This window comes from Strigops habroptila (genome assembly GCF_004027225.2).
Source record: "Strigops habroptila isolate Jane chromosome 13 unlocalized genomic scaffold, bStrHab1.2.pri S16, whole genome shotgun sequence".
NCBI lineage: Eukaryota > Metazoa > Chordata > Aves > Psittaciformes > Psittacidae > Strigops > Strigops habroptila.
The window spans coordinates 5,218,966-5,231,810 of NW_022651054.1; the positions used below are offsets into that span (position 1 = coordinate 5,218,966).

The following is a 12,845-nucleotide window of genomic DNA, read 5'->3' on the forward strand; positions in this document are numbered from 1 at the left end:
TCACAAAATAGTGAATTATTTTTAAATGCTTCCTTCCTCTTTTGAAGAGCGGCAGTACACAAGCCAGTGCAGAATTCCTGCCTGCTCTTTATATTGTCATTAAAAATAATGGTAATAGAAGGCTCTTAATTTAAGATCATCACTCTGGGGGGATGTGGAGGGGAGAGCCAAGACATTCTAGTAAACATTCCTTGCTAAACTTCCCAGAACATCCTGAACTGAGGGCAGAGGAGTAAATGACAGAGGAAAACAGTGTCTATGCTCTTACTAGCCAAATATTTCTACTGCCCATGTGTTCACCAGCCTTATCACGTGCACCGTGTTCAAAGGAAAAATACAGGATGTCCTTATTTACTATTTAACAGAGAAAAAAATGTAGTGAAGGAAAACTGCAGAGGAATCTAGACAACTGGAGCAAAGGAAAATTGGTAAAGGAGCGTGAAATAAGCTTATCTGGAGCCATGTGCTGGAAAAATGTGGATCACTGTAGTATTGTGCTGGTCTGTCATCAATATTGTGCTCTGACACAAAGAGTATGTTGCTGTTCCTGGGCTGTAGTGGAGCTACATTGTTTTGGGAATTGCATTTAAAAGAAATAATCTGGGAGAAGGAAAGAGATGATATCAACATATGAAAGAAATGGTGCACAGTGGGGAACTCTGAACCCTGAGCTCTGAGGGTCTCATAGATTTGCTCGTAGCTTCCAGACTGCAGTCTGGCTTTGCACAAAATATGAAAGACAATATAACTCTGTGTTATTTTTTTTTCTGAGAGGTTTGGGCTTCCTCCTTCCTCTCCCTCTACGCTTGCCCTTTTGAAATGCTATATATATGGAACTAGACCACTTGGAGAAAGAAATGGTAAAACAAGTAAAGGCTGGCAAACTGAGGCACGTATCCTGTGCTGGACAAAGATAAGGTGGGAATGGGGCAGAAGAACTGGCATTGGATTCAAACCCCCCATGTGTGAAGTTCTTACAGGAGTTTTGAAGTTTACCTGCCTGGAAAAGCAGTTCTATGGTGACTAGCCTAAGACTGGTTTCTACTTGCCCTCAACCCTTCACAAATGTTTAAGGACTTCAATAGTTTCAACAGGTGAATGCTAAAGTTTTCAGACTCACAGATGGATGGAAGTTGTCAAGCATATTTAGATTCACCCATAGGAACTTCAAGGGCAATTTGACTGAACCCCTCTGAATGTGTATGAACACATAGCTTGAGGTTAAACCTGTAACTTCTTTCACATAGTGAAGCACAGCCTTCTGATAAAGACAGGCTAGTTTTTGTGAGTGCTAAAGAGAATAGTGCATGTTTCTAGGGATGAAATAGGGTAATTCCCCAAACTAATTAGTAAATAATAAAAAAAAAAAAGTATTCATCTCAATTTCTTTTCATAAGATGACTATGAACTCAAAATAGAATTTCTCTTTTATTTCATGATGATAAAAATAACTCTGGCTCCCTTGTTTAAAAAGAAATGTTTTGCTTGTCTTGTAGTCATGTGAAAATCTCATTCAATCTGTAGTTGAAGCCCAGCTGGTTAACTAGTAGAGGAAAAAGCAAAGTGATACAAAATACTTTAAACCAAGGAATTTAGATCGACATATTTTCTGCCAGAATACTGGTTCTTGAATTTTAAATCTAGAAAGAATTAACTGGTTAGATGTTATATGCAACAGTCAGTTCAGGAATCTGCTGGTAAATATCCACAGAGGCTACATATTACACTGGATCTCTTTTCTAGAAGGAAGTTCCTGAATTTCCAGGCTCTGAACTGATGGAGAAATTTTTGTGGTCCATGGTAATGTGTTACAGTTGTTAATTACTCTAGCTACTAAAAACATACAAGTTATTTCTAGTCTGAGCATTGATTTACAACACCCAGAGAACGTCTCCAATGGATTTAGAAGCCTTAAGGAACTAATTTTTCTGTTAGTCATCTTGCAACCACAATGGGTAAACATTATTCCACAGAAACTGTGACTTCAGTTAACTCTCTGACTGCAGTTAGCTCTTAAACTTCATGCAGCTCCATAGCTCATGTGGCTGCATCAGGCAGTAGAGAGAGATACAGAAGAGTGGGAAGAATCTTGTCTCAGAGAAATGCCAAATTTCCACTCTTTGGAGGACCCATGTGGTAGCAACAATGGTCTTACCAGCAGGAAGCAGCTGCCATGTATGACTCTCAAAATAAATCTTGATGTGATGCTGTGTAACCAAAAGGCATCTTCTCTGCCACCATGAGAAGATGGCCAGCCCCTTTAGCCTGTGCCTGCAGGACAACAGTCCAGACACAGCCTCCAAATGATGTCCTGGCAGTGAGCTTCCATTTCTTATGCAGGTAAAATTCCTCCTGTCTTCCAGGAGGATTTGAGTAACTTATGGACAGGGTATACTATGACATGTAAATCTGCCCGTATGGGCTGTGTGTGCAACAAGGGTAGAAGATCGTGGAATGGTTAGGTTGTAAGGGACCTTAAAGCCCATCCGGTTCCAACCCCCTGCCACAGGTAGGGACACCTTCCACTAGACCAGCTCGCACCAAGCCCCGTCCAACCTGGCCTTGAACACTGCCAGGGATGGGGCAGCCACAGCTTCTCTGGGCAACCTGTGCCCACACCTCACCACCCTCACAGGGAAGAGCTTCTTTCTAATGTCTAATCTCAATCTTCCCTCCATCAGGTTAAAGCCATTCCCCCTTGTCCTGTCCCTACCTGCCCTTGTCCAAAGCCCCTCTCCAGCTTTCTCGTCAGCCCCTTTAGGCACTGGAGCTGCTCTAAGGTCTCCCTAGAGTCTTCTCTTCTCCAGGCTGAACAAGCCCAGTTCTCTCAACCTGCCTCCATAGCAGAGCTCCAGCCCCCTGATCATGCAGTTATCATGGAGTGATGCCTTCTACTTAACTCCCATCTAAATGGCAAAAGAAGCAGACATATTGATTTAGAAAAGAGTTGTGGCTGCTTAGAAAGATCTGGTGTCCCCTGTGCTAGAGTCCTTCACCAGAGGTCAGGCCTTTCCCTGCAAAACGGAGCCACCCAAGTGCTGCAGGGTAAAATCTGGATTAGGTAAAGATGGTGATGAAAGCGGGTGGTGGCTTTTTTTGTCTTTTGAGTTTTTGGCAGTGTTTTGGTGGGGTTTTGTTTTGTTGGGATTTTGTTTGGTTGGTTGCTCTTTGCTGTTGTTTTTGCTAGGCCGCTGCAGAATGCTTCAGTCTCCTTTCCCACAATATAAACAATGAGAACAGTTACGTCCAGCTAAGTATGGCAAAGAACCACCAAGAGCCACAACATCTTGAATCACTTGGACCGTTTGCCCAGGAGACACTGGTCAATGTTTGCAGATGGGTGTTTTGCACAAAGATGACGGGGAACGGCCGTGGGAACGGCTAAAGCATCTCCTGCAGGGCCCTCTCCCAGCAGACAGCTTCTGAGCTTTATTCCCCAGCTTAATTTATCACTATTTATTTCAACTAGGAGGAAGCTGAATGCTTTCAACTAAGCACTCTTCAGTTTCCTTCACAAATCAGAATTATTTGAAACCATAGTGTTTGGTGATTACTCTTGACAAGCTCTAAACCCAGTTAATACTTCAAAAATGCCATTAAGAGTTTTATATACATCCTAACAGTGCTACAAACACTACAAACAAAACGTTCGATTTAGGAAAATGATCGTGTGATTTAAAAACTAGTTTGTTTGGTTTTTTTTTTTTTGCTTTGGAACAAGGTTTGAAATGCAACATTTCCCTTTTAATGGTAATCTGTCCACATCGCACTTAAATTCAAAGGAATAGTGAATTCAGCTGAAACCTTTGCCTGGTTATACCCAGGAAAACAGGTCTTGTAGATGGTATCCGCAATACTGAGCACCTTTGTTAAAGAAATAACCTAACTTATATTAATGTAATTATTTAATAAATATTTGAGGGTGCTGAGGCGCTGGCACAGGGTGCCCAGAAAAGCTGTGGCTGCCCCATCCCTGGCAGTGTTCAAGGCCAGGTTGGACACAGGGGCTTGGAGCAACCTGCTCTAGTGGAAGGTGTCCCTGCCCGTGGCAGGGGGTTGGAACTGGATGAGCTTTAAGGTCCCTTCCAACCCAAACCACTGCCGCCCATGCAAGTCCGAGGCCCCCCAGCACGGCCACCCCCGGCCCAGACCCAGCGGCGCCCCGGCGGTGCATGCCGGGAGCTGCAGTCCGCTTCCCGCCCCTCGTCCCGGTCCCGCCGCTGCCGGCGGACTGCGGCTCCCGGCGTGCCCCGCGCGGGACGCGCCTGCGCTGCCGTGGCTCCTCGAACAAAAACCTCCCCCTTCGGCTCCGCTCCGCTCCCCTCCCCGGAGCGGCGCTGGGCTCAGCCCAAGACCGTGAGGGGAAGAACGGGGCCGTGTGGCGGCCGGGCCCATCGCCGCGCGCGGTGCCGCTGAGAGGCCGCGGGGAAACCGCCTCCCCCGCTCCAACCAGCAGGACCGGGAGCCCGGAGCGGGTGAGTGGGAGGGCGGGACCGGGCCCTGCCGGTATGAGGCGGGCGGGGAACGGGACCGTTATCCCACGGGTCCCTGAAGGGAGGTCTCTCCGTCCCGCAGCGCTGGGGCCGCATCCCCCGGGCCCCGAGGGGCTCCGGCTGTGCGGGTGGGGAAGGGCGGGGCGCTGTATGCAGAGGGCTCGGTGGGTCCTCCCTCACACCTTCCTGAGGGGAGGCGGCGGGGCCTGCGCCGGGACCCCGGCCCCGCCCAGGCCGGGAAGCGGCACCTTGCGCACCGCGGGGCGGGCCCCCCCCAGGGACGAGGGGAGTATGTGCGCCTGGGACCGGCAGCAGGGAGGAGGACCGAGCCTCTCCTCTGTGTGAGCCGCTGCCCAAGCGCTGGGGAGGTGGCGCCGGGCAGCTCAAGTGAGGAGTTCCTGCGGTCACATGCAGCCGTGAGGAGGGTTTTATTCTTTTCTCTTGAACTCTAGAGGTCTTTAGGGGTTTTTTTCCCCGTTCAATATACCAGGCACCCGAGTCTCACCCCGCAGGTGGCTGCTCTGCACAGAAGGTGCTGTCAAGGGGAGCAGGTTGCCTGGGGGGATTCATAGAATCAGCTGGGTTGGAAAAGACCTTTAAGATCATCAAGTCCAACCGTTCCCCCAGCACTGCCAAGGCCACCAATAAACCATGTCGTTAAGGGCCTCATCTACACGGTTAGTGAACCCTTCCAGGGATGGCGATTTCACCACTGCTCTGGGCAGCCTGTTTGAGTGTTTGACCACCCTTTTGGTGAAGACATTTTTCCTAATATCCAGTCTAAAGTGCAGGAGAGCTCAGCAGAGAGTCCTGGAGTGTGCTTGTCCACAATGACTCCTTGAGGCAGGAGTTCAGTTGAGGTGTGCAGCAATGTGTCCATTCCAAAGGACTTCCATACCCAGCAGCAAAGAGTTGTTACAGAAGCCTGACAACCTGATGTTTAAGGGAGGTCAGTTTAAAGTCATACACGTGTCTGGATATGTAACATTATATGACTCTCTTGGATTCATGACAGAGTTTTTAATTATCATGATGTTTTGGGTATCATTTGTTGTGTTTCCAGTTCTTTAATTGCAGGCTCAGTGTGTAAGTTGCTCGAGAGAAACATCCGCGTGGTGACTGTTTAATGAGTGCAACCACCCCCTTGTAAGCTAATTGGGTAGCTGAGGAGTTGTCAGTGCATGTGAATCTTTAGGTTAATAGCTCGCAATAAGGAGCAACTCTTAGACTATGTTTATAAACATGCCTCATTTTTTTGTCTGCTTGCCTAACTTGAACTCTGCAATTAAAATAACAAACCCCTATGAAACATATTGAAGAATAAACAAAAATAAAGGCTTATAAATCCATTAGGTAAACTAGATGGCATAAAAGTTTGTCCTCCCTATGGACTGGTAAGAGGCTACAGTCAGCTTTTTGTCTTATCAATCAGCACTTGAGAACCTTTTCATAGAAGTTTGATTGAAACTCATGTTCCTCTGTAAGTCTGAGTTTGTAATTGTCCTGGTTTTGGCTGGGATAGTGTTAATTTTCTTCCTAGAAGCTGGTGAAGTGCTGTGTTTTGGCTTTAGTCTGAGAACAATGCTGATAATACACCCATGGTTTAATTGTTGCTCCGCAGTGCTTATCCTAACCAAGGACTTTCCAGTCTCTCATCTCCTGCCAGTGAGGAGGGACACAAGAAAGTGGGAGGGAGCACAGCCAGGATGCCTGACCTGAACTAGCCAAAGGGATATTCCATACCATAGAACATTATGCCCAGTATATAAACTGGGGGGAGTTGGCCAGGAGGGCTGATCACTTCTTGGGGACAGGCTGGGCATCAGTCAGCGGGTGGTGAGCAGTTGTACTGTGCAGGGCAGAGTTTATTCCTTCCTTTCTTTTCTCTCTCTTTATTTTCTATAATTATTATTGTTGTTATAGTTATATCTTCAGTTATTAAACTGTTCTTTTCTCAGTTTTTATATTTTTTTCTGATTCTCCTCCCCATCCCACTGAGGAATGGGGGAAAGCGAGTGAGCAGTTCTGTGGTACTTAGTTGCCGGCCGGGCTTAAACCACGACAGCAATTTTCTGACAAAAAGTTACTGATGCATTCCCAAACTCCTGCTTATGGAATTGACTCTTATTTCTGGTCTCGGATCCTGGCTGGAGAGAGACTTCTAATAGAATTTACATAAATGCTTTAATTCTTAGAAGAACATGTGTAATTGATTCCATGAAAATCACTGTTCTGGTTCATTTGGTTAAATACAGTAGTATGAACAAGGGAGAAGATGCAGAGGGAATTAAGTGACCAAATAGAGGGGCCTGATTACTGCTGTACAGGGATGGGGTGATGAGTTTCACAGGTTTCCCAGGGTGGTCTGATGCGTGCTATGCTGGGCAGGAGCACACCAGCGTGGGCACAGGGTGGTGGTTCACTGCATGAAGCTACTGGTCAAGGTGTGTGCTTCAGTCAGTATATAGCTGGTATCTGGATGATTCTTTCTCAAGGTGTTTGAACACAAATGGGTGTTCAGTGTCAGTTTAGCTCTTTGTGGGAACTCCAGAGGAATTAAAGGGGTTGCCCTTAAATCAGTTTGACCCTTTTGATCCCTGTGACCATTGCAGTATGACATAGAGATCCAAAGGACCAGCTCACACTAGCGAGGATGACAATTTCTCACTCTGGAAAATGTGTCAGCTCCAATTTGTTATGTTTAAATAAATACTAACGGAGTTCAGACTAACTCACTTCTCAGATATTATGTGTAAGTATTGATGGACAGGAACTAAGATGATTGTTATTCAACACGATCATCATGTTGACTAAGTAAATGTAATTACACTGGTAAAGACAAATTGTTGGATGGTCAGGACAGCTGTGATTAATATTTTGTTTTGTTTACATGGTTTCACTGTAATTTATGAATGCCTTGGTGCTGCAGTAGGACACTGCATACTTAAACACTCCAAAACTCAGTGATTTGTTCCCCAGGTCAGTCCGGCTTTAATGCAGCAATGGTTTTACACTAATGGTTTCTTAACTGCTCCAAACTGGGCAATAAGCTCACTTCTGTGAGGTACGTAGTTAAATACTGCATTTTCAGTTATCTCAAATTTCATCATTATATGTTGGTTTATATTGGAATCTTTAGTGAAAATCAAATTTAAATATGTCTTTGCAAACATACAGACTTATGAATGAGAGAAATCAGGTGCTTCTAAAACAAGAGTTGCTGGAATCATGTTTTACTTTTTTAGTGTCTCTGAAGAGTAGCAGAGCTACATCTGGGCTGGTAAAAGTCATCAATATGGTGCTGAGTATCATGAAACTACCTAGAAAAATGGGAATTGTTACTGGTTTTGGTGGGGGGCTCTCAGAGCTGTGTAATGAGCACTCCCAGCAAAGTGATGCTGGTTCTGTGTGACTTTGTGCTGTCTCAGTGCTCTCTGGTGTGTTGAGCACTAGGTGTTTCCCCTCAGAGCTTTGTTTGTTAGGGGCCCTTCTTCTCTTTCCTCATGGCTTTTGGTTGCTGATGTTCTGCATGGCTGCCCTTGAAGGTAAAAAAAATAAAGCCAGCTTAAATCAGTGAGCGCTACAGTAGGGATCTGGGGCAGTGTTTCGCTTTACAGCGAGATCATATTGCCGGGTTGCATGCTTCTGCAAATCCTTTCATTAACTGGAGTGGGATGTGCTGTCGTAAGTGGTTGCTGGTGGGTTTTGTTGGGGTAAGCCCTAATGTAGAACACTTGGTGCTGCATCTTGATGTTGCTGCTGTGAGTTAAATTCATGTGGTGGGAGTTGGATTGAAATGGTGACAGCAAATGTCCTAACTGCTGTGTTTAATGGGTCACTGTTGCTGTGCTTGTAATGGTGTGGGGTGTGAATGGGAAGAGTATGCTTCCCAGGGAACCTGCTCCTCGGGTGAGACCATGAGTGCCACATCTGTGTTCCTGGTGTCTCAGACTGGAAAGTGATATAGCTGAAGACTAGGGAGATAAATACACTGTATTTTTAGTGAGCAAAGGAGCAAGAAGATGGACTTGAATCATGATGTGCACCTTTCCTGAATCAGTCGCTCTGCTGCTCCAGATAAGAGGCTGGGAAAAAAGGCAACAGAGAGACTTCAGAGAGTATGTGAGGGCGGAGAGGGGCAGAGCCTCCCTGGTACATGAAGGCTTCTTCAGGGCTGCTCTGCTGTCCTTCAGAGTTATTTTTATTCATTTTTAGAGTGGGGTTAATAGCCTGGGTTCTGTCTTAGCTAACACCTGACCAGGCATATGCACATGTTGACTTCTGTAGCCAATGAGTCCAGGTTTGTACCTCCAAGGTACAAACAAGGAGCTGACAATAAGCCAGAAAAGAGAAACCCAGATGGGTTTGAGTTGACTGAATGCCCTCTGTTGTCTCTGTATTGTCTCTTTCCTGTTCCTGATGTCAGGAAGCTTTACCCTCTTGGTTTTGGTGTGGGCTGTAAGCAGAGTTAAGATCTGTCAGACCTGCCTCTGCCTCTTTGCCTTGGATTGAGCTGCCTCTGAACATCTGGAGCTGCTTTTGTTTGGTGTGGTCCAGCAGTGTTTGTATTTCAGAACAGACTGGTCCTCCACAGAGGTAACATGAATGTTGCTCATCCAAATTGATTCATAATCTATATGCACCAGATGCAGATGGTGAAGAACTGGCAATGTTTTTGTGGAGGAACTCCCAGATCCTTTGCTTCTATATCTTGGGCTATGGCTGGTGAAAATACTTCCTTTCAAAAAACAGCTGCATGTATCTGAAGGTAGGGCTGTCACACAGTCTGAGCACCCTTGCTTGTAAGCTTGTTTTGTTTCTGCTATGCGTGAGCAGTCTAGTGGCTGGGAGGAGCTGAAAATTGTTCCTTATAGATTATTTGTATTATTTTAAGATGATCGGTGACATGACATAAGAAGGAAAATGGGTCATTCTAACAGGATTGTGTAGGTCAGCTGTGACCGGACGTTGGAGAGTGAAGGTGAGAATCTCCCAAACCTGTGTGTACTGTGGCTAGGGTGGATGTGTTACGGAAAATCAGAAGACCCAGTGGTGGCAGGTTTGCATCCCAACAGAGTTTCTTTGCTAGATTAGGTCAGAACTATCAGCCTTAACTCCCTCTGAAACAAGAGATCACTGAACCAAATTTTAGGAAAAATAACACAGATTTTCAGCCAAGAGCTGTTTAAGAAGATTCATTTGCACTTAACAGCTTGTGCATATTAATCTGTACAGTTTGGAAAGAACCAAATTCTCGCCTTTGTCAGAAGGCCAATGTTTGGGCAGAGTTAAGTATGCTGAAATTGTGTCCAGAAGGCAGGGAAGCTCAGGGGTGAAAGCTGCAGCAGCCAAGAAGCAGTCTAGCTTTGTTAGGTTTGGTTTTTTGTAATGGTATATTTTGTTATGTGCCTTTTCATTCCAGCTTTGTAATGACATGTGTGCCATTGTACTCTGCTAGAATAACTTTCCTTCCGGAAATATCAAAAGTGGCCCCTGGGGATCTCGCAGGAGCTGGGCTTCTTTCCCCTAAGGAGCAGCAAATCTGCAGTGATTTATAGAATCAACTCATATTTTGGGGTTCTTGGAAGTTACCTTCTTTTCTATCTGTGTTGACAGGATTTGATTTAGTATAGTAATGCAAGGTGAGGGGTTAGTGGAGAGAAATATGCTTTGGCATCTGCAGATGCTTTTCTGGACAGTAACAAGCAATGGATAGATTTATCATTTTGGGAATACCCACTTGCACTGCATCTGGTGAAGGGTTGTTGGTATTGCTTATTAAGGCTCTTCTCTAACAAATGCCTATTCCTTCATCCCCCCCTAATTTTCGATGTGTCCTCTATATGCTTAAGTAACAGGTTTTCTTAATAAAGCTTAATTATTTTTTTGCTTTTCCTTCTTATGTGTCTGACAAGCAACTACTAGAGAGAGTATCCATTACTGATGGGTTTATCAAGTTGGGTATGTCTGCCCCTGGATGAGTACAGGGCAGATGGAAAGAAACTCTGTCTTGTGGTTTTGCTCTCTCCTGCCTTGAGTATTTCTACTTTTTGCTTCTTAAAAGAAGAAGCCAGAAAGAAACATGTGGAGTGAGATACATGATGGTTTGATTTGGCTTCCTGAAAAGCCACTTGTTATTTTGTCTTTGGCTTTCTCCTTGTAAAAGGAAAACCCAGAGGGTTTTCTAGCAATATATCCTGGTGACCTTCTCATCAGGCAGTGTGCTGGATTCGTCTGGGATAATTTTCTTCGTAGCAGCTGGTATGGGGCTATGTTTTGGATTTGTGCTTGCAACAGTGTTGTAATTCAGGGATGTTTTCCTTATTACTGCTGCTGAGTGGTTCTTAGTTGCTGTCTGGAGTTAAAACACAGCCAGAAATGTCTAAACGCTACATCCTTGGTACTTTACCAGAGTGTTTTGAAAAGCTTTGTTCATTGTTACAAGTCTTTACATGGGCAAAGGTTCATCTTGGCACAGTTAAGCTGAAGGATTTATAGGTAATTATAACTAATATTAACTGATCTCGAAGTTCTTTTTTAGCAATATGTGATTAATAGATATATCGTAAGTGGTACTCTGGCAGCCATCTGTAATTGTTTGAAGGATGGTTTTTAAATTGGCCTTTTTGTGTAGCATGTTGGTAATGGGTGTTACGCTTTTCCCAACGCTTTGCAGTGCGGATTTGTGTGATAACAAAATGGGATCAGGATGTGACCACGTTGGGCAGTGGTGGTGTCACACACTTTCTAAGTGCTGGATCTTGGAAAGGCAGCCAGGTTCATAAGATCTACTCTTTGAGATCTACATTTATTCCTTCTAATAATAAACACTGTTCCAGTGGTATAGATAGTGATGGTGGAGAAAACTGCTGTTTTAAATGGAGAAACTGGCAAAATGTGTGTGGGAAATCTTTCATGTCTGACTTGCTGTCAAGTGAGTAGGAAAAATATTCTTGTGGTGCCATGGTGCAACAGGATGTCTCTTGAATCTACATTAAACACTGATCTGGCACCATGCAAACTATTAAAGAATGGGTATCCTAAAAATACAAGGCACTATGACTTTATGCTTTAGGAATGACTCTTCCAAATGGTATTAGAAAAGCAGTCCAGTGATAACCCAACTCCTGATCCAAATGTTATTCCAAAATACTAAAGCTGTGGCCTCCTGTGCAGCAGTAAAGGAACCTGGGATATGCTGTCCTCTCCGTTGAGTCAGGGTGGCTGTCTGCAGGGCTGTGCAGTGAATCAAACTAGGACCCGGTCCAGTGGAGCAGTTTTCTTCCCTGTTCCCTGGACAAGCTCCCTGCCTGTGGATCAGAAACCAACTTCCGGGGATAGGAGAAATTCTGGCATTTCTCTGATGTGCATCCTCAGCCCTCAAGTGATTGCTAGGATTTCCTTGGTCTGTTTTCTGGATAAGATACCTCTGCAAAATAGAAAGCAAGTTTACTCGTTTTTTACACAGTGTGATTTTTCACCTAGAATGGGATAGGTGTGTATGTTCGTGCCACTGCTAGCTTGGGACATGTTGAACTTGGTACAGAACAACTGCATCAGACAGTGAATAGAGACATGGGAGGAAGGGAAAATGTGTAGTTATGTTCTCTCATCTTTAATACCAGATTATTAAGATATCATTTTAAAAAATCTAAAAGCTATCATGTTTAAAATCACTGTCAGCATCCCAACCCTAAAGGAGTTCCAAAGATGAGCTTGAGAACTCTATTAGGTATCAAAAATCATGGCTCAGTAAAGACTGATTTATGTCATGTCAGAATTCCTCTTTCCCTCTGATATTCTATAAGCAATAAGATGCCCCTCTTCCTTTGGAGACTAATCCCATCAGCCTCTGCCTCCCCATCCCCAGCTGGCCTTCTCATAGGTCACTGAAGCAATCAACATCATTCAGCAGTTGTTATTGATATAAATTCACTTTTGAAGTTTAGCTCCTTTCCCAGACCTGGTGAAGGACCTATTTGCCTACCCCTAGATGTAGCAGGCACTGGTGTTCAAACCTCTTGTTACCAGCATCCTCAAACAGCTGCTGACTGCGCCACTGCCACTTTATCCATAGCACCGTTTTAAAGCTGTTTAAACCTTGCTGGCCTGTGCCTTGAGAGCTGGAAGGCTGCTGGATGTCTGTTGTGAGCTTGCAGTCTTGTTAGCTTTTATTTCTTTCCCCTCCAATTTGTAGTCTGAAGTGCTTTAAGTCCTGTCAGAGGAACAACACGGTGCCATTTATTCCAATGTATTATCACATGTAGTCGTTATTTGTGCTGCCTTGGCTTATCTGCACTTCTAATAGGCTGCACCTCTGAAAACTTGAGCTGTGTTGTGTGTCCAAGTTCT

At 44.7% G+C, this 12,845-nt stretch overlaps 1 protein-coding gene across 9 annotated transcripts in view; it reads left to right on the forward strand.

Moving 5' to 3' along the window:
* Positions 1 to 4,207: 4,207 nt before the first annotated feature.
* The window catches only part of GTF2I (general transcription factor IIi), a 74,269-nt gene continuing 65,631 nt past the window's right edge, over positions 4,208 to 12,845 (forward strand). For 8 of the 9 annotated variants that reach the window (XR_004389870.1, XM_030472310.1, XM_030472313.1 and 5 more), the window contains exon 1: positions 4,208 to 4,475. The gene's annotated coding sequence lies outside the window, so the exon portion shown is untranslated. The remainder of the gene's footprint in view (positions 4,476 to 12,845) is intronic. The other variant, XM_030472316.1, reaches the window with a different exon arrangement.